This window comes from Vicugna pacos, chromosome 2 (genome assembly GCF_048564905.1).
Source record: "Vicugna pacos chromosome 2, VicPac4, whole genome shotgun sequence".
In the NCBI taxonomy this organism is placed as follows: domain Eukaryota; kingdom Metazoa; phylum Chordata; class Mammalia; order Artiodactyla; family Camelidae; genus Vicugna; species Vicugna pacos.
The window spans coordinates 55,419,925-55,439,908 of record NC_132988.1 but is presented as its reverse complement, the minus strand read 5'-3'; the positions used below and the strand labels follow the sequence as shown (position 1 = coordinate 55,439,908).

Below are 19,984 nucleotides of genomic sequence, written 5' to 3'. Positions count from 1 at the left end.
AAAGTGAGTACTATCCAACTAAATTCAAAAAGGCTTGTTTCAAAAGTAATATTTCAATTTTTAGTCAGTGATAATCATTTTAAGGGTTTGTTTCCAAAAGAAAAATACCATATTCTTCTCCAGTGTATCTCATGGCATGTGTGTAATTAGTGGCATGCTATGCAGGATATTACCAGGGATGATGCTCCCAGTCAATATTTCAGTCAGTACTATCGAATGATCTGTTTGGCCTTTCATTTTGGCCTTCGTTTTGAAATACGTGGCTGCCTTTTACGGTTTGATTAAGTTATTGTCCTTTATTTCCTCTTTTTTTTTTAAGTGAAAGTAAGTTTATTTAGAGATCCACACTCCATGAACTGAGTTGGGTCCATCTCACTGCAAAGGGAAAGCGACTTAGGAGATACATACTCCATAGGCAGAATGTGAGCCATCTCAAAAGGTGAGACAGAGAGAGACCGAGAGGTGTACGGATGTTTAGTTTAAAGAAAAAGCAGTTACACACTCCATAAACAGAGTGTGGGCCGTCTCAAAAGGCGAGAGAGAAAGTGACTTTTTTGGGGGGTGGGTAATTGGGTTTATTTACTTACTTACTTATTTTAATGGAGATACTGGGAATTGAACCCAGGGCCTCATGCATGCTAAGCATGTGCTCTACCAGTGAGCTATACCTCCAACCCCATTTCCTCTTAATAATACTCATAGTTTGAGAAAATTACTGGTACCAGGCATTTTATAAGCACTTTATATGAATTAATTTATTTAATCCTCACACCACCACTGTGGGTTATGTGTTAGTATTATTATTCCTGTTCGATAAGTGAGGAAAAAGAGGCTCAGAAGTTGTCCACATTCATACAGCTAATAATTGAAAGAGTTAGGATTTGAACCCAGGCAGTCTGTCTTTAAAAGTGTTACTCTTAATCCCTAAACTATAATACAGGCACATCCTGATAAATTTCTTGCCTTTATCTGGCTTCCTGTCTTGGCTTTGCCTCTTTGTACCCTATACTCATGTATTATATGACTCTTGGTTGATTTTGTTTTGTTTCTGGCCATTCCAATAGTTATTTTAGTTGGTGAAAATAATATGGCAGAGGGCAGAAGGATGTTCCTGGTTCAGTTGCTTTGCTCTGAGTTAATGGCTCTTGGTCTCCTTGTCAGTTGTGACTAGCAGTCAATAAGCATTGCCCAAGTGGCTTTGTCATACAGAAATCAGCTCTTGTAGAAATGCAATAGAATAAAAGATATCACACATGTGTTTTTAAAGTATTCCCTGTGGAGATTCCATATGGAGATAAAATAGGCGAGCACAATAAAGACAAGAAAAGCTGAGGCCCAGCATCATTCATAAGTTGTCTGTGGTCAGCCTGAGGGTCGGCAGCAAGGCTGAGAGTAGAGGCTACCTCTCTGACTACCCATTTAGTGCTCTTTCCATTCTGATCTCAAGGACTCATAGTCTGACAATGGGTGCAGGGAAGTAAAAAGATAGTTACAAAATTGGGAGTGTGTTAGAGGTGAGCACATGGAAAATGGAATCCAAATGGAGACACTAGAAAATGTTTCCCAAAGGAGATGATACAGAACTTTAGAGCTGACCAGGTAAAGGAATGGGAAAAGGCCCCAAGCAGTGACAACAGCTTCTACAAAAATCCCAGATCCATGAGAGCAGAGGACCTGTTCAGAGACGGCCACTCAGGTGCCTTGGTGAGCTGGAGTGTGGGAAAGAGGAGGCTGGATACAGGCAGGAGAGAAAGTCAGTGCCTACTATGTCATACTAAAGAGTTAAAATTTTAGCCAAACTTTTTGGGATGACACTGAAGGACTTTATACAAAGAAGCACTGTGATTAGACTTGCATTTTAAAAAGCATATTCTGGCAGGAGAGTGCGTTGGACTTGGGAGTGGGGAGAGAAGACTGTGAAGACTAAAGGCAGGGTACAAAGAGACAAGAGGAAACTTGGAATGCAATGGAGAGAAAAAAACAGATTCTAGAAACAGTGAGGAAACAGTGATAATCTTGGAAAACACATGCAATAGGCATCCGCTGCACAACACCAAGTCAAAAATGCAGAATGAGGAACATTCTAGGAGGGTCACATTGGTGAGGTGAGGTGACTGAGGGACATCCAAGTGGAGATACGTAGTTGGTATATGGTTCTGTGCCTCTGATGCTCAGGAGAACAGTCAAGAGAGCTAGAAATGCAGTAATGGTCAATCATCCACTTGATAAACATCTAGTGAGCATTTACAAAGTGCCAGATACTGTGATAGGCTCTGGAATTCAGAGCTGCATCAGATCCAGCCCATCCTTGTCTCTGAGGTCTTTATAGTTTACAGAGGAGGCAAGGGACACATGAAGAGTTAGAGAAGGAAAAAGTCGTAGGTTCTACTATGCAATTGTGTCCAAAACACGGTGGGGTGGTCAGTTCTCTCTGGGAAAAGTTAATTTGATGCAGTGCTGTGACATTATATTCTCAGTGTCCTTGAAAAAAGAATTTGCATAAATGGTAAAGCACTACCTTACTCAAAATTTTCCTTTGGCATTTGATCCTAATGACTAACATGCTAATTGGTAAGTTTATCTAAACTCTGTTTCAGGAATAATAACAGTAGTTAACGTTCATTGACTGTGCTACTACATGTGAGACAATCCAGTCTTCTAAATATTTTAAATTTATTTTCTCCTTTCATCCTCCCACTGACCCCAGAAAGTTAGAACTGTTATAATAAAGAGTAAGTAACTTACCCAAAGCCACCAATTAGGAAATGGCTGATCTAGAATTCAGGCATGGAGATGAACTCCAGATCCTGTATATCTCTTAATAGGAAAAATAAGAATAAGTGGCTTTAGAAGAGATAATAAAATGCTTTTCCATCATCAGTTGTGTATTAATGTTGACCTTTCTAACAAGAAAGACCTTTTACAAAGATATTTAACTTTTTACAAAAAGTTGGTTTGCAAAATGTATCTACTGAATAGTTATTTTGGCAGAAAGAAAGATTGTAATGAAGAGGGTTGTAATTCATTAAAGGAAAGTCATTGAGCACTTACACCTGTGTGGCAAGTACTGTGCTAGGCTCTAGAGATAAACACGTAAGTAAGATATGGCTTCTGCCAATATGTTAGAAGGAAATAATGATTAAACCATTCATTTCTGGTTCCCAATAAAGAAAACCCACCCACAGATCACACAAAGAACATAACCCTCTTTCTCCATAAATTGGGGAAAAATCGTACACTTACATTACCATACTGTGTTAATACATACAATAATCACTTCATTTGGTTTCCATAATAAAGGCCATTATTAGACCCTTGAAAGCTTTTTAAAATCTTTATCATTGATTTTCTGGGTAGTCCAGAGAGTTTTACTTTATAGCTTCATTCTTTTCTGTAATACACCCTTAGCTTTTTTGTCCTGGATCTACATGTTTGGGTGTATATAATTGATCGAGAATCATTGACATTGTGTGCGTGTGTTTGCCCACGCAGGGGAGTAAATTATCCTCAATTTCCTTGGTTGTGTTTGCTTTTGTTCATTTTTACCCCTCCAAAATACTTAATGACTAACCAAGAATGTGACCACCCTCGTTGTTACCACATTAAACACACTTACTCAAGCCAAGACCCATATCACGGGCCCCTCTTTCTTTCATCTTTAAAAAAAAATCAATTCTAGAGGCATTTCCTTTTAGTTTCTTTATTTTCTCTTATCTCTCCAACTCTAACTCTTCTACCAATTATAGCTTTTCTCCCAGAGGGAAGACAGAGGTCCTTAGCAACACACGTAGTCTCTGAACACTGCGGTGACAAAGCAGTGCCACCTTCCATCTCTCGTGGGCAGCTCCCAGGAAAAGAGCATCGTAATGTGGAAGAAGGTCCAACACTGTGATGTTGCATGTGTATTTACTTACCTCACTGCGATGCTGTGTGGGCAAATACGGTAAACTTGCCTTTAATCTCCTGACTTTAATCTCCTCAAAAGAAAGAAATGGGAATAGGACATCTTGCGTATGAATGTGAAGCACACCATTATAGAAACAAACAAAGAATTAGTCAGTTTTCTGCTAGAAGTTTCATTCTCTTAGTCTGGACCACAGACAGCACTTATCCTCTTAAAGTTAATGTTCAATTAATTACACTGTAGTGTGTGCTAGACTTGCTGCTGATAATTTTTTAAAGTTCTGTTTGAACAGTAGGTCAGTGGCCAAATAGTTTTCAGTCATGATTATGAAGCACAGTTACTTTTTAAATAGAAATTACTTTGGGTGATTATTTTTGGAGGAGAGTGATGATTTTTAAAACATAGTTAAGGAAACCACCTCATTAGCATACTATAACTGGTGAGAATTCCAATTTAACTGCCAATCAGACTTTTTAGGTTTGTTAGAAATTGCCATCAAGTTATACTTGAGAACAGAAAGAGGAAGCTGTCCTGAACAGTAAGTGAGATCATTAGCATCTGATCTTCCTGCCTCCAGCCTTACTCCTTCAGATTCATACCTAATTTTTACAACTAGATTAATTTTTCTAAATAGCAGTATAATTATGTTACTCTTTGACTCAAAACCTTCAGTAGCTCTTTATTGTCTACAAAAGGTAAGGCAATTGATTATAGCTGTGGTCTCCAAGATTTTTTTTACAGTTAGCTATGCTTCAATAGGAAATAAAGGAAAGAAAGAAAGAACGAACGAACAGGAAGAAAGAAAGAAAAGACAGGGAAGGAATTAAAAAAGAAAGAAAACTAAGCATGTAAATATGTATTTCCTCCATATCAAATTACCTAAGTGTATTAGTACAGTTATCTAATATCTTAAAATATAATTATCTCAGCACAGAGCTTATTGCTAATCACTGTGACTTCAGTTCATGTCTCAAATGGCCTTCCTGATTATTTGACTAATTTTATTAGACTACCTCCTTCTCTCATATCCGATTAGATTATCATTTCTTTTTACCCCCTAACACAGTTGCTGAAGAAGGGCAGGAGAAAAGGCAGCTTTGTAATTTCCCTCTGTCGGCCTGTGCTTGCATCTTAATATTTTGTATTTATGTTTCCTTTGTGGGGATCTTTTCATAAAATTTTCATTTAGAATAGTCTAAAATCTATTATAGATCAGTTTACAGAAATAGGCAAAAGATATACAGCATGCAAAAACTTTAAGGTCAGATCTCTGATAAGAGATCCAGCCTTGACTTTTGTTTCAGGAAATCTGACAGTCTGAGGGTCAGAGAAACCCTTCCTAGTAGGACACCTCTCACAATATTGTATAAAATATTTTCCAAAAAGGATTGCTGGTTAATGCTGGCAGAGGAATTAAGGAAATTTCAGAAGCCAAAAACAGCAAGAGAGTGGAAGGCGATCACTGGATATGAATGGACCATCCACGTGGTAAAGAGACAAAGCTGGTGCCCTGATGTTTAGACCTGAGACCTTGGCATAAAATCTGGACACTTAATGGACAATATTCTCATTAGGTAACATAGGAAAAAATTAACCATCCTCACAGAGAGCTATCCCTGCCTCATTCTGTGAAGAGTGAAAAAAAGAAAGGTTCTCATAATTTCTAATCTTAAAGCTGCACTCACATGATCTTTGTACCATACCCCGCACTCTCAAATTTTTTCTTTTCTTTTTTTTTTTTTTACTTTAAACCAATTCTAGATAGTTGTGCTCTCTGGAGGAAAGAAAATTAACCTTAGTTGTCAAAGAAATTTCATAAGTAAAGTTTCAAAGAAAATCAGCTCACAATGAAAAATTAGTCAATACATATGAAAACAAGATACTATGAGGGGGAGTCAACAGAAACACCAACTACTATATTCACTCCTTTAAAACTATCGATACTAGAATTGACAATAAAGGAGAATTAAAATAAATATGTTTAAATATACAAAATAATTCAAAGTATGATGAAAGAACAAATGATTACCAAAATTGATTAAGAAAATTTGTGAAAAGTTTAAAAATGAATTTCAAAAAATGAGAAATATAATACTGACATTAGAAACTCAATATTTTGGCAACATAGCAGATTGGAAATGGCTGGAAAGAAGATTAGTAAACTGAGATAGTGGAGGTAAAGATATTACAAAAATGTACACAAGGATATGAAAGAAAAAGATCAGGAACGTGGAAGATAGAGGGAGAAACCCTTACACACATTTAATGGAAAATCCACATCGAGAAAATACAAAGAATAGGAGAGAGATCTTAAAGAGATAATGACTGAAAAATTTCCAGCGATGATAAAAGATAGTAAGTCTCAGGATTCAGAAGACCAATGAAACTAATAAAGAATATATTAAAAGAAAGACACTCTTTTAACACACAGTAGTGAAATTTCAAAATTCCATAGGCAAGATCTTAAAAGTAGCCAGATCAGCTTAATACACAGATCCATGGAGTTCTCAGCTGCAATAATGGAAGCCAGATGATAGTGGAATTAGATTTGGTGCTGTCAGCCAAGTAGTGTTCTGTCCTTATGCAATATTTGGAAATGTGATGGAGGGGTGTTTTCATTGTCACAATGACTGAAGTGTGACTGGCAAGTTGCTTAACTTGTCTGTGCCTCGGCTTTCTTATTATTATGGGAATAATGATATTTATTTCATAAGATTGTTGTGAAGATTACATGTGCTAAATATATACAATGCTTGACATGTAGTAAGTGCAATGAAAGTGTAACTATTATAGCACCTTGGAGCTAATGTTCTAAAATGTGAAGAAGAGTTAAAACAGTAGAGAATTGTCTGACCCGAAGTTCTGGAAGTCCTTCATTAAAAAACATTGAGAAAAAATATTTGCAAATGATGCAACTGACAAAGGTTTAATTTCCAGAATATATAAACAGCTCATACAACTTAATAACAAAAAAAAAAACCCAATCCAAAAATGGGCAGAAGACCTAAATAAGCAATTCTCCAATGAAGACATACAAATAGCCAAAAAGCATATGAAAAGATGCTCAGTAGTGCTGATTATCAGAGAAATGCAAATCAAAACTACAATGAGATATCACCTCACACCCGTCAGAATGACCATCATCCAAAAGTCCATGAAAGACATATGCTGGAGTGGGTGTGGAGTAAGGGAACCCTCCTACACCTTTGGTGGGAATGTAGTTTGGTGCAGCATTATGGAAAACAGTATGGAGATTCCTTAAAAAACTGAAAATAGACTTACTATATGACCCAGCAATCCCACTCCTGGGCAAATATCCAGAGGGAACTCTAATTCAAAAAGATACATGCACCCCAATCTTCATGGCAACACTATATACAATAGCCACCTTGTCCATCGACAGATGACTGAATAAAGAAGCTGTGGTGTACTTATACAATGGAATACTGCTCAGCCATGAGTGGAAGTTCTGCTGTAGGATAGCTGAGGCAGGAGGCTTCAACTAGCATTGGAGATCCTGCAGGTGGACGAGCAGCCAAGTGGTAGGACAGGAGGGTGGATGAGGGGAGCTGTTAGAGGATGGCTTCCCTTCCCACTTTCCCCTCACTCATTTCTTGCCACAAACTGCACAAAAGTGGTACCAGGAGGATGGGTATGAAGAACCTGGGCTAGAGGAAGGGAGGGAGAGAGGGTGAAGGGAGAGGAGGAAAAGACATCTCCAGAGCAGCTGAGAGGTGAGGGAATAGCTCAGTGGCAGATCACATGCTTAGCACACATGAGGTCTTGGGTTCAATCCCCAGTACCTCCACTAAAATAAACGAATAAACACAATTACCTCCCCTGCCCCCCTAAAAAAATTGGAAAAAAAATTGGGGGAAAAAAAAACCCAGCAGCAGCCGGAAGGAAGTCCCTCCTCAGTGTTCTATGGCAGGTCATCATGTAAAAGCACTACTTATAAATTAAGCTTAAATACTTTGTGCACTGCAATGCATGTCTTAATGCTAATACATATATTAGATGTTCTTTATTTAAGTTTTACAGTTAAAATTATTTTGAAAGTTTTAAGAAAGAGAGAATAAAAAAGAAAGGAAGAAAGGAAGAATAAACCAAGCACTTGAGTTCATATTAAATCTGTCCACATTTGAAAATCACACATGTATTTGTTTCAGTTACTGTTATTTTTCTTGTATTTCTTCAAGATTCCTTTGGAAATAAGCACTATTATAAGTGCACTTGTGTGTCCAGGGAGATACTTAGAAGCTTAGCTTCAAATATATGGCAAAATAAATACATAAGGATATTTGGAAATGATTTTTTCCAATCACAAGTATTCTAACCAATGTTTGGGAAAGCACAAAAGAAAGTTTTATAGCTCTCTGGTGGTGCTTTAAGATGAGAAAATGTTGAAAATCACTTTTCTCCTCAGCACTTTATTTATAACCTGTACTCCTTTCTATAAAGGAAAACATTTTTATGAGACTGCAGCTTTAACTGAAGAAATATCTATTCTTATATATCATGCTATTCAAACCATTCTATGTTCTGATTTTTTAAAGTCTTCTTAGTATCAAAGTAATCTTTATAATTTTCTTGGGAACTCTTGACAAAACACTTTTAGTACAAAGATCTTAAAACATTTCATAGAATTATGTTTTCACAAATTTCATATTATCTCTTTCTGAAATGAAAACTTTAGATGGGGTTTATAAGCCCACGGGCTCACTACATTTCAAGATGTGTAGAGATGGTTCCCTTACAAATCTCCCAGGAACCTCAGTTTTAGAATCTTGAATATAGACAATGTATTTCAAGACTGACCTTTGGGGAATGAGGCGTCCTTAAAGCAAGATAATACAAGAAGTTTGGAAGGAATTAGATTCAAACAATGACTTTCAATTTCTAGCTCACATGACCATAGGAGGTTTTGAAATCAAAAGTCTATTAGACACTAACTTTATTCAAAATAAACCAAATGTCTTGCAAATATATGTATTAATAATTCTCAGATTTATGTAGATGCTCTTAAAAGTAGTAAAATGTCACTGTTGCAGAACTCACAGTGGTTCTTGCCACTCTATTCTCCATCAGTTACTTTTAGGTGAAATGTGCATTTGACCCATTACCAGAGCCCAACCAGAGGAGAAGTTGGTCTGACTGAGAGCAGAGATATCCTGGGATATCCAAACATCTCTGTTTTAATTGAAGTAAATAGTCTCTACTAGGTTTTCTCCACTTATCAGTGAAAGTTGTTATCCTTTCCTTCTACAGAACAACACATCCTGGTAACAGCTGCAGAGGTAAGTTCTCGGTCAAGTTAGTTACAGATTGTTGGTTTCATTGACTGGAGGCTCTGCTACCCATGGATACACTTCCCTGATGGTCATTATCTGTATGACTCAGATTCTAAATAGCCTTGCTTCAATCTCTGTCATCGGTTCTATCAACCTGTTGGGACATGCAGGTACTTCAGTTTGCACTAATGCCCTTGTCGAACGTATTTGAATTATTTGCTTGAACTGTATTTGAACACTATTGAAACGCCTGGATACAATCTTTTCTGCAAGACCAAATCTGTGTGGTCAACCACTACTCTTGGAGTGAGTTTCCCAGAATCTGTCCTGCTGGAAGATGGGTTTATTGCCATCCCTGGATTTACTGTCCCAACCAGTCAAGTGCCATACAGTGTCATAAAAGTTCAAGAATGGACACCAAATGGAAGTGTTATCTAAAAGATAATACTCTTCTCCATTCAGAAAAAGAAAGTCCTTTCCTTTCTGGAGAGCTCCAAACTGTTTTGTTGTTGTTATTGTTGTTGTTGCCCTCTGCTCTAATTGAATTCAACGTTCATCTTGAATATGTTAAGCTGTGACAGGTTTTTTTTCCCCAGACAAAATGTTCATGAACCGGATTGTTTTAAATTTTCAACTATCTATATCAGTAATCTGCAAACTAGGGCACACAAAGACTTTTCATGGAGGGTGTGAAGATGGAAAGTTTTAAGGGAATCAGTTTCCTTATTTTCAACTTTCATATGTACTTTTCCTTAAAACTGATCTGCCTCAAGACGTCCTGCCAATTTTCCTCTCCCACTTTCCCTTTCACTGTATAAAAGTGGGGTGAGCAGTTCAGCCATACCGAATTTTACTGTGTACATCATGCCAGGGTGTAAAAATCTCTCAGAGTGCCAAATATGGGAAAGGCTCAAAATATTGCTGTCAGGAAGCCTCATTTAAGAAAAACACCATAAATCCATAGTAGGACTTTATATATCCCTGTTTTATTCGTATTTCTGTGCATGGTATTAGAAATAGAGGTTTTGGCCCAGGTTAAAATGTTCTGAATTTAGATATATTGTAGAGGAGAAGTAGCTAGAGGGACTTTTGTTTGTTTGTTTAAAGATAATTTTTCTCTCCCCTAATTATAGGCAACAAAAGCATAATTCATCTGAGGGACAGTGCAATCAAAACAAAGCAAAGAGAGCATCAGTAATGCATACCAAAGGTGACAGCACCTTACTTCAGCCAGGCCGTGAGTTCAGTTTTTTTTTAACTCTTCTCCCCCAGTGATCTCATGCTTCACCCTACTTTAGCCATTAACTTCCAGAATCATAGACTATATCTTGTCATTTCCAGTAACTGCAACATCTCCACAGTCTCCCACCACTATCCACCCACCAGTAAATGTAGCTGTACACTCTGCTTTTCCTCCTGCTAGCACAGGTGATGCTATGGTAGGGGAAGACCAACTCCTCCCACAGAGCCCACCTTCTCCCTCCCTACTCAAGAACTGGGAACCACAATCCCACCCCTTTCTACATCATCAACTTTTCGCTCTCTACCAAATATTTCCTATCAGTATCCAAACATGCTGTTGTTTTTCTCTCTCTCTCTTTAAAATAGCCTCTTTTAACCTCACTTACTCTGAAAACTACCATCCCCTTTTGCTCTCATTTCTAATAAGACTTCTCAAAAATTGTCTGTATTTGCCTTCCCGGACTCCTCTTCTCCAGCTCTCTCCTTAACCTAAGAAGTCCTACAAAATTAGGCATTCACTCATCATTATACCAAAAATTATTGTAAAGTTCATTAATGACTCTCACAGTTACTAAATCTGATGATCAATTCTGCTTCATCTTACTTGAGCTATCAGCAGAATTTAATATGGTAATTTAACTTTTCCTCCTTGATATAAATTTTCCTCTTGGATTTAGTCTTGGTGTTCTTTCTCCCTCACTAGTCTCTCTTTCTCAGTCTCCTATGTTTTTTTCTTCCTCTTCACACCAACCTCAAAATCTTGGTCTGCCACATGGCTGTCCTTGACCCTCTATGTTCTCAACACACATTCCCTTTGTGATCTCATTCAACCTCATGGCCTCAAATAACATGTTCTGTATTGCCAATGACTCTCAACTGTACGTTTCCATCCCAGTTCAATCTCCTGAACTTCAGACTTATCTATAAAAGTTGTGTTTTATATGTATATTTATTTATATCAAAAGCGCCAAGTCGTTCTTTTCTCCTTTCTTTCTCTCAGGTTGCACATTCAATGCATCTAGAAATCTTGTAATTCACCTTCCAAAAAATCCATAATCAGACCACTTCTTACTAGCCTGTTCTAAGACACCACCATTTCTTACTTGAATTGTTCAACAGCCTCCTTAGAGGTCTCTCTACTTCTGCTTTTGCCACTAAACAGTCTATTCTCAACAAAGCAACCAGAATGATCCTTTAGAAATATTTTTATCTTTATGAGATGACGCATGTTCACCAAACCTATTGTGATAACCATTTCATGATGTATGTAAGTCAAATTATTATGCTGTACACCTAAAATATATATGGTTCAGTATGCCCATTATATCTCAATAAGACTGGAAGAAAAATATAGTTTGGATCATGTTATTCCTGTCTTAAAACCCTCCAGTGCCCTCTCTCTCCATCTTACTCGGAGTGAAAACCAAAGACATTATCATGGCTGCCAGGTCCCTCAGGCTCTGGCTTCCCATTGTCTCTCTGAATCCCTCTTCTGCTATTCCTGCCTCTGTTCCTCACCGTACTCCAGAAGCACTGGCACCCTTGAATGTGCCTAGCAAGCTCCCATATTAGAGTCTTTGCATAGGCTGTTTCCTTTGTCTGGAATGATCTTCCCCCACTTGGCCAACTTCTTCCCTCTTTTACTGCATTGTTCAAATCTTATTAACACTACAAACTTCCTTTACTTTGCATTCCTGACCTCCCTTTTCCTCCTCTGCTTTTTCTTTTTTCATAGCACACATCACCTTCAAACATACTATTTAATTTTGTTACTATGCTTATTATCTCTTTCTAGATTGTGAACTCCTTGAAGGCAGGGTCTTGGTTTTTGTTTACTCATGTCTCTCCCCAAATATAGAATAGCACCTATCCATAGAAGCTTCTCAAAAAACAATTGTTGAATAAATGAATAAAAATCCTTTAGGGGATATGCAAGCAAACAACTTTGAAAACCACTGATATGAATGATTTTCAATTTCACAAGGGAACTGTAAGTTCAAATGAGATGTGTCTAAATGAAAACCTTAACCTCAAATTATGGTTTCATTTTTTAAAAACTCAACAGTGTTAAATTTGGAAACTGTTTCAAGTCATTTTGTAAAATATAAGTCTAGTGAGCACTAAAAGATATAGACTATTTTTCAACTCAGAGCAATGAGGAACTGTTACCTAATTCATGACCACCTTAAAATAGAACATTCTCTGTAAGTCTGCTTTGGGAATAGAATAGGAAACTTCCCTGGAAAGTTTCATATTTTGTGGTTTTATATATATATATATTTTTTTTTAAAGACAAATTCAAGAAATGATTTATTGCCTTAGTTTTTAAAATGCCAATCTTTAGTATTTTTTTGGTTAACTGTGAATTCTGTCAGTAAGAGCCAATGCAGTGCCTGTCTTTTTTAAAAAGACAGAGGCTCTTTAGAAATTATAAAGTTAAGAGTTTAATACCTATTCCTTCCAAATGCCCCTTAGGAACTGTAGGTTTAAAAGTTCAACAACTCTTCCCACCAAAGAGCTAAATTTAATCATTAGGAACTCAACTGGCAGACACATTAGGAACAACAGAATAATCAGCAGGGTGGCTTTGTGAAGAAATAGCCTGCGGGACCAATCTAGCTTTTTTGCAGACCAGAATGACAGAACCAGTTAGAATAGGTAAAGTTTATTTTGACTCGAATAGGATCACCATTGGAATGGAAATCGTGATCCCAGGAAAATACACTCTGGCATGAGTGTCCACCCCTTCTTTCCGGGATTTTCTAGCCAGACTGTATGTGAGCCTTCTGCACAAACTTGTTCTTGTGGTTATGGTAAGAGTTTTGTTGGAGACAGCTTGTCGCCACAGCTTGGTGGCACACAAAAGGAGCGAGCTACTTCAACAAACCATGCTGCGGAGCAGGCCAGCATACACCAAAGCCAAATGGCAAAAGCCCACGATTGGCCATTTCTGGTCTGTCTACAGAAGGCAAAGAAAATTCTTGAGGAACAAACTTAGCGCAGCAGCCATGCAGGTCAACGCCCCAAGCAGAGCATTCATGTGTGTGTTCCCGAAAGATTGCCTAGCTGATATTATTGTTCAAATGGAAATATTTCCGTAGCAAAAAAAGTCCTCAAAGGTAGCATTGCCCCAGGTGCCAAATATTTTGTAGCGTTTCTGTTGAATCTAGTTGATTTTTCATATTTTATTTGATGGTCACATTAATGGAATATCAAGCATTTAAGTTAAAGTCACAGGTAATTTCAAAATTAGAATAATATTTGCCACAGCAATAAGATATTTTGTCCTAGCCAGAAAAAAATGGAATTCAGTTTAAAGATTTATGTTCGTAAAGTAACCCAAATATGGAAGAAGAAAAAATACACTAAATTTAAGAATGTGTGGCTTAGCTGAGAAGAAGACAGTAATCACAGAGAACACAAATAATAGTGTGGTAAAAGTGCACAATATTTAGAAGTGGATATGATACAGGATCTTAAGGGCTTAGTTTTGAAAGAGAAAAAAATTACTCTCAACTCTGGTACATATATTAAAGTGTCTTGTATACAATTTATGAGAGACATGAAAAACTTTGAATTCACAGGCATGAATTAACATGATTAAGGGTTTGCAAATGGGTGATACAGGTGAAATGGAAGTGGTCATTACCGAGTAGCAGGGAAGACTGTGGAATGACCTCAGTCTTCTAACTTATAAAGGAATATTATGCAGATGGTGACCAGCTGTTATCCATCTCCACTGAGGACTGAATTAGAGGAAATGGGTCTAAATTTGGCTTGGGGGATTTAGGTTAAATGTGAAGAATAGTTTCCTGACAGCAAAGGTTGTAAAGTGCTAAACAAATTCCTGAGAGGCATTATAGAATCTCCCTCCTTGGATCTGTCTTAAGAACAAAAAGTGCTTTACCATCTGCCAGCAATGAGTGCAGTGTAGATTTGCAGAGAATAAGCAAGAACTCAAACTCCTTTATGATACGATCAGATGTGATATTTCCACCCAAGCAGATTTCCATGTATTTTTGTTTGGGAGGGGGGCGATTTTTGATTTGATTTTGGTTTGTTTTTTGATGTGCGAGGTCTTCTTAGTGGTTGGGAGTTATACTTACATCAATACATTTTTCTACAGAAGGTAAAAACATTTCCCTCCACTTCATGTAAAAATATATGTGGCTCATTTTCACCAGTGTCTAAAAGTAATTCGGCCTTGTTGGATTTCTAGACAATTAAATACTGCCTTATTCATTACTCAGGGGGAGATGTTATGAGACCTGGCAGTTTTAGCCCCAGCATTTTTATCACCCTGTAGCTAGAGCACTGTTTCTGGGAGACCCTAAATCAATCTGTTTTCATATTCTAACTGCCAACAAAACCGAAGTTTGAGAGTGACTCAGAGCATTATAAGAACAATGGTGTTTTATCTGCACATCGCATGTATTTAAGCCTTTATTTTTCATTAGGAACGAAAATAAAACCTGTTTTATGTTCCTGGGCATAAGAATTTAGCTCTGTGCATCTGCTCTTACATGAGTAAAGCAGACAAGGTAAGTGTATATGAGGCTTACTGGTCATGCATTGTATGTAGGAAAAACTAAACATTTAATGTCGGATTCTGAATTTCCTAATGAGGCAATATATAGTGGCTATAGTTGCTTCTATTTTTACAAACAAGTTTTTGTGTAATTTACAACATTCATGGGGGACTGTTTTTTGCTTATGTAAAAATGTCATGTTTAATATTGGCTATTAGAACATTCCATACCTATTACCTTATTAATGCCTTTGAGAACCTAATAAGTTCCTATTTTATTAAGTGTATTCCAGATAAATCAAATAATTCATCATGGTCCCATGGTTAGTAATTGGAGAAGCCAGAACTGTATCTCAGAAACTCCATGCGTGGAAGTTTACCCAGAACGCTTTGTCTCATGGAATACATTCTCTACCACTAAACTTGACAAAACTAATGCTGCTTCTTCCCTTGTCCTTCCCTCCTTTCTAATCAGAAGACCATAGCATCAATTCTGTCATAATCCTGCCAAAAATACCTGAATTTAATTATGAGGAAAGACTTTCTTTCTTAATGCAGGATATTTTACAAAATAACTGGCCTTAATATTCAAAAGTGTTAATGCCATGAAAGTCAAGGAAAACTTGGGATTGGCTCCAGATTAAAAGAACCTAAAGAGACATAACAACCAAAGCAACATAAGATTCTGGGCTGCGTTTTTTGCTATAAATAATATTATGAAGTTAAAGTATTTTGATGTCTGAAGGGGGAAAGAGGTTCTTAGTGGATATAGACATATAGTTATACATTAGTAATACTTCCTCAGGGGTACCTAAATGCCTCTGTTATACGCCATGGATAGGGGTCAAAATTTAGAACAATGTCTCTAATCTCTAATGTCCATTCTTTTCACAAATGTTTATGTAGTGAATCGTCTTGGGAGATAGAGACGCGGTCTCTTCTGGAGCAAAAACCAGTCATGCTTTCTGCTCATCATAAAAGATTCAGGTTATTTTCCTGGAACGCGACCCATTGCATGTGCAGGTGTCATCTGGCCCTCTTTCTGCTGCCCTATAGAAGCTGAGGCTCAGGGACCAGCACAAAAATGCTGATTCTCTGGCTACTGCTATTGATGAGAGTAATAAACTGTCCTTCATCTCTGAGCCAGGAATCTCACGTCTCCTAACAGCACCCATGAACTGTCAGGTTAACTTGTGAGTAGGGTCGATCTCATACATTTTGCAGTTTTTGACATACCCTGTCCCCATACAGACTAATTTGTAAAGCGAACCACTACCAACCATGCCGTTTAAAACAACAGAGGGAAGGAAACAAGGAAAAAAATATATATAATTGGTTATACATACACATAAAACATATATGGTAAGGCAAGGTGAAACATGGATAACTGCCACAACTCCCCATTGCTGCAACTGGTCAGTGGCCAAAACTTACGTTTGTAAGACTTCTTTTTCCAATATCCATTCTATAGTCTTCTTTCACTTGGTTGCACTCTGTTGGTCTAAGTTCTTTATTAATCAAATGTGAGGACCCAGTAATACGTTGTGGTATATTTATACAATGGAATATGTATCTCAAAATGCATGAATCTCAAAAATATAAACGTTAATGATAAAGTAAGTCACAAAAGACTGCACATAGTATGGTATCATTTACACAAAAATTAAGCTATATTTTTAGGGGTAATATATATGTAGCAAAACTATAATGACAAGAAAGGAAGTGACAGAAATCATAAACATGAAAATCAGAACAACATTGCCTCTGGGAAAAAGGAAATTTGTTCACATAGCCTTCAAGAGCCAGATAATGTTCTATTTGTTGAGATGTATGGTGTGAACAGATATTTATTTTATTAATATCTTATAATATATGTATTTGTTGAACATGCAAGTGATATTCAAAGCCTTTCTTTCTGCCCTAGCCCCAGAAAATAAAGGTAAAACAATAGCTCCTTTTAATGTACTTGCCATTTTCTTCCTCTCTTATCTTGTTGACTATATTAATATATAAATAAAATTAATTTTTTTAAAATACAAAAAAAAAATCTTTTTCAAGCACACCACTTCTCCTTATAGATCTGGAGCTCATTTGAAATCTCCTTGAGAGAACTGTTGATTTATTTTAGTGTTTTTCTTATTTATTCCTTCCTGGGTACCCTCTTCTTCACTGGATAGTAAACAACCAGCAGGTGGTAACTATTAAGATTTAAACAGAATTAGCAGAAATGCCAGACAACTTTCAGGTGGTACATATTAAGGTATAAACAGAATAAGTAGTAATGACAGGAACGTGGGTCCTCATCTTAGCTTGTACTCTCCCAAGTTTTATTTTTGTTTCCTTTTTCCCTTTTTGACACAGAGCCACCTGCTGGCAGCAGGGTGCTAGTTAACCTTAAAAATATTTTGGAATGCAATTAGATTCACGCGCACGGGAAACGTAGTTGATGAGGCTGTACCTTAAAATGTTTTATAGGTTTTACCGACAGTGAGCCTGTTAATGATAGTGAAAATGTTAATGTTAAAATGTGCCACGTGGCTGAGGAAAGGGTTTTTTTTTTTTTTAAGCTGAGGAAGACTAGATCAAATCGAAATGTGGACGGAAAAACATCACGAGGAGTAGAGGTTGAAAACACAGGTGAGGAAGGAGATTCCGTCTGTAAGTTATTTGAAAGGCAAGAGAAGAAAGATTCCTGGACACAGATGGAAAACTGGTCAAGACAAGAGAAGAGGATTCTCCTCAGATGCATCAGGCAAGAATGTGGAGAGAGGCAGGAGTTGGGAGGTAACAGGGAGTTGGTTGTTTCTATATTATTTGGGCTGAAAGGGAAGATAACAAGCATTTAGGAGACTAGAGGAATGAGAAATAGTTAAGCAAATAAAAGCAAGTTGTCCAGGGAAGCATACTAGGATTTCAGGGCCATGCTGAGAGTCCAGTTGAGGTTGGGGATCATAAATTTCTGGTGGTACTGATACGCCCTGTCTTGTGAGTGTTTTCATAATTGTTCTGTTGTCCAGATAAATATATGGAGAAAGGAAAGAGGTGGGATCACACTGGAAGGGTTCTTGCCAAAGAAACAAGGTAGTTTATGGCATTGACAAAATTGTTCTTAAAATTATAGACCATGGAAAATGAACGGAATGGGAAGAAAATTAAACACAGAGGGGAAGATATCCATCTGGGACTGGTCCCTTATTGGAGAGTCCAAAGAGGTCAAAAAATTGCCAGATGGGAGTAGTTGAAGACGTAGGCCAGAAAAATGAGAGACAAGGATGAGCGTGCTCAGTGTCTAAGTCTTTGATTTGGAATATCAATGATTTTGTTGCGTAAAAGATTCAATGTGTGATTGTGAGAAGAGGTGGCTGAGATGGACTAGAAAAGGCCATAGAGATGAGGAGGGTAAGGAAATGAAAGGACACTGTGGATACTGAAGCCACGTACAGTGATGGCAGGAATGAGGACAGAGAGAAGACTGTAAGGCTGGTGCCAAAGTTTTTGATGAACAACAGAGAGCGGTCAAGTGATTGATGACAATGACAAGGAAAATGAGCAGGCCATAGAGGATAAAGATCTTGGAGATGAAATGAGGAGCAGAAAGGATTCCAATCTTGCCTCTAGAGAGTGAAGTTTCTAAGGTTTGGAAGAATCACACCCGTCACTCTGCTGGGCTTCTAGGGAGCAGCAGAGCTGCGATAAGTCAGGTGGAGACAATGTTCGGAGAAGAGGAGTTTGTGCCCATGGGAGAGCGGCAGTCTCAGGGGCTCCACGATTGGGGAGGTGGGAGGTGGTGGTGGAAGAAGGGCAAATAATTTACTGCCAGTAGTCTGCTCAGTGTCCTTTCCTGAAGGAGTTTTCTTAAATTGAAGAACCAGGTTGAGGCCATTTCTATTAAACATTTACTGTTACTGAAATAAGAATGTATTATAAATTTTTTAAAAAGTGGGAGGAGGGTACAGTTCAAGTGGCAGAGTGCATGCTTAGCATGCAGGAGGTCCTGGGTTCAATCCCCGGTAATAAATAAATAAATAAACCTAATTATTCCCCCCCCCTGAAAAAATAAGGAAAAATAATTTTTAATGTATTGCTCTCTAGAAACCAGTAGCTCATATGGAACATACAGCAAGTCTGAACTCATTTCCTCATTCATAAAATGGACATGATTATCCCACAGATTTATAATGTAATTTAATTATATATATACACCTACAATACAGTATCATTAAAAATAATTGGCATTGCAAAAATAATACTTACAATGGAATATAAAATGGATAGAAAAATAAAATCAGGGCAAGAAAAAGTAGGATAGTGGGATAAAAGCAAAGATGAAGCTAATTCTTGGAAAGCTTAAGTTCTTACGCTTGATTCCTTGATTTCCTAGAAGTAAATATGAGGAATTCAAAATTATGTCCATAAGATTTAAATATTCTGGTTGATTAGATCAAATACAACTTTTCCTAGTGCTGGGGATTAAAATGTCTCTCAGAGGATCTCATCAAACTGAATTCTCTTATAGTTAGAATTTTCAACACTATCCCCACAATAAATGCTGTAACAGGAACACTTGTGAGCACTGCGTGACCACTATATGAGAATTTATGACTAGAAATCAAGTTGCTGCCACGAGATAAAGAGTAATACCTTTTTTATGAAACTCAAGCCTTTAGATTAGCTTTTTCTAATTGTGAACAAATGGTTTTTAGCTTTTTAATCAAAATAACTTTAAATTTGAGAAGTAAAGAGATTTAAATAAAAGAACTGCAGGGGAGGGCGTAGGGAGAGAGAAACCCACAACACAGTAACTTAGACAATTTCTTATATAGGATTTAAATTTTTTAAAAAATTCATTGTTATTTAAAACTAGGAAGTATCCTTCCCAAATTGTATTCCACGTATTATCTCATTTAGTCCTCACTCTGGAATGCCTGCGGGGCTCACATGAACATTGCCCACTGCTGATCTGCTGTCTCTGTGCTCTCCAGCACATCTGTCACTGCAGCCTGAATTGTCTGATATTGC

At 37.3% G+C, this 19,984-nt stretch overlaps 1 long non-coding RNA gene across 1 annotated transcript; it reads left to right on the top strand.

The window, feature by feature from the left end:
* The first annotated feature begins 4,364 nt into the window (after positions 1-4,364).
* LOC140686421 (uncharacterized) lies at positions 4,365-18,774 on the top strand. The gene is made up of 5 exons (XR_012060234.1): positions 4,365-4,442; positions 9,173-9,201; positions 10,329-10,432; positions 17,533-17,717; positions 18,087-18,774. It is a non-coding gene; the product is annotated as an uncharacterized lncRNA (long non-coding RNA).
* Positions 18,775-19,984: the final 1,210 nt, after the last annotated feature.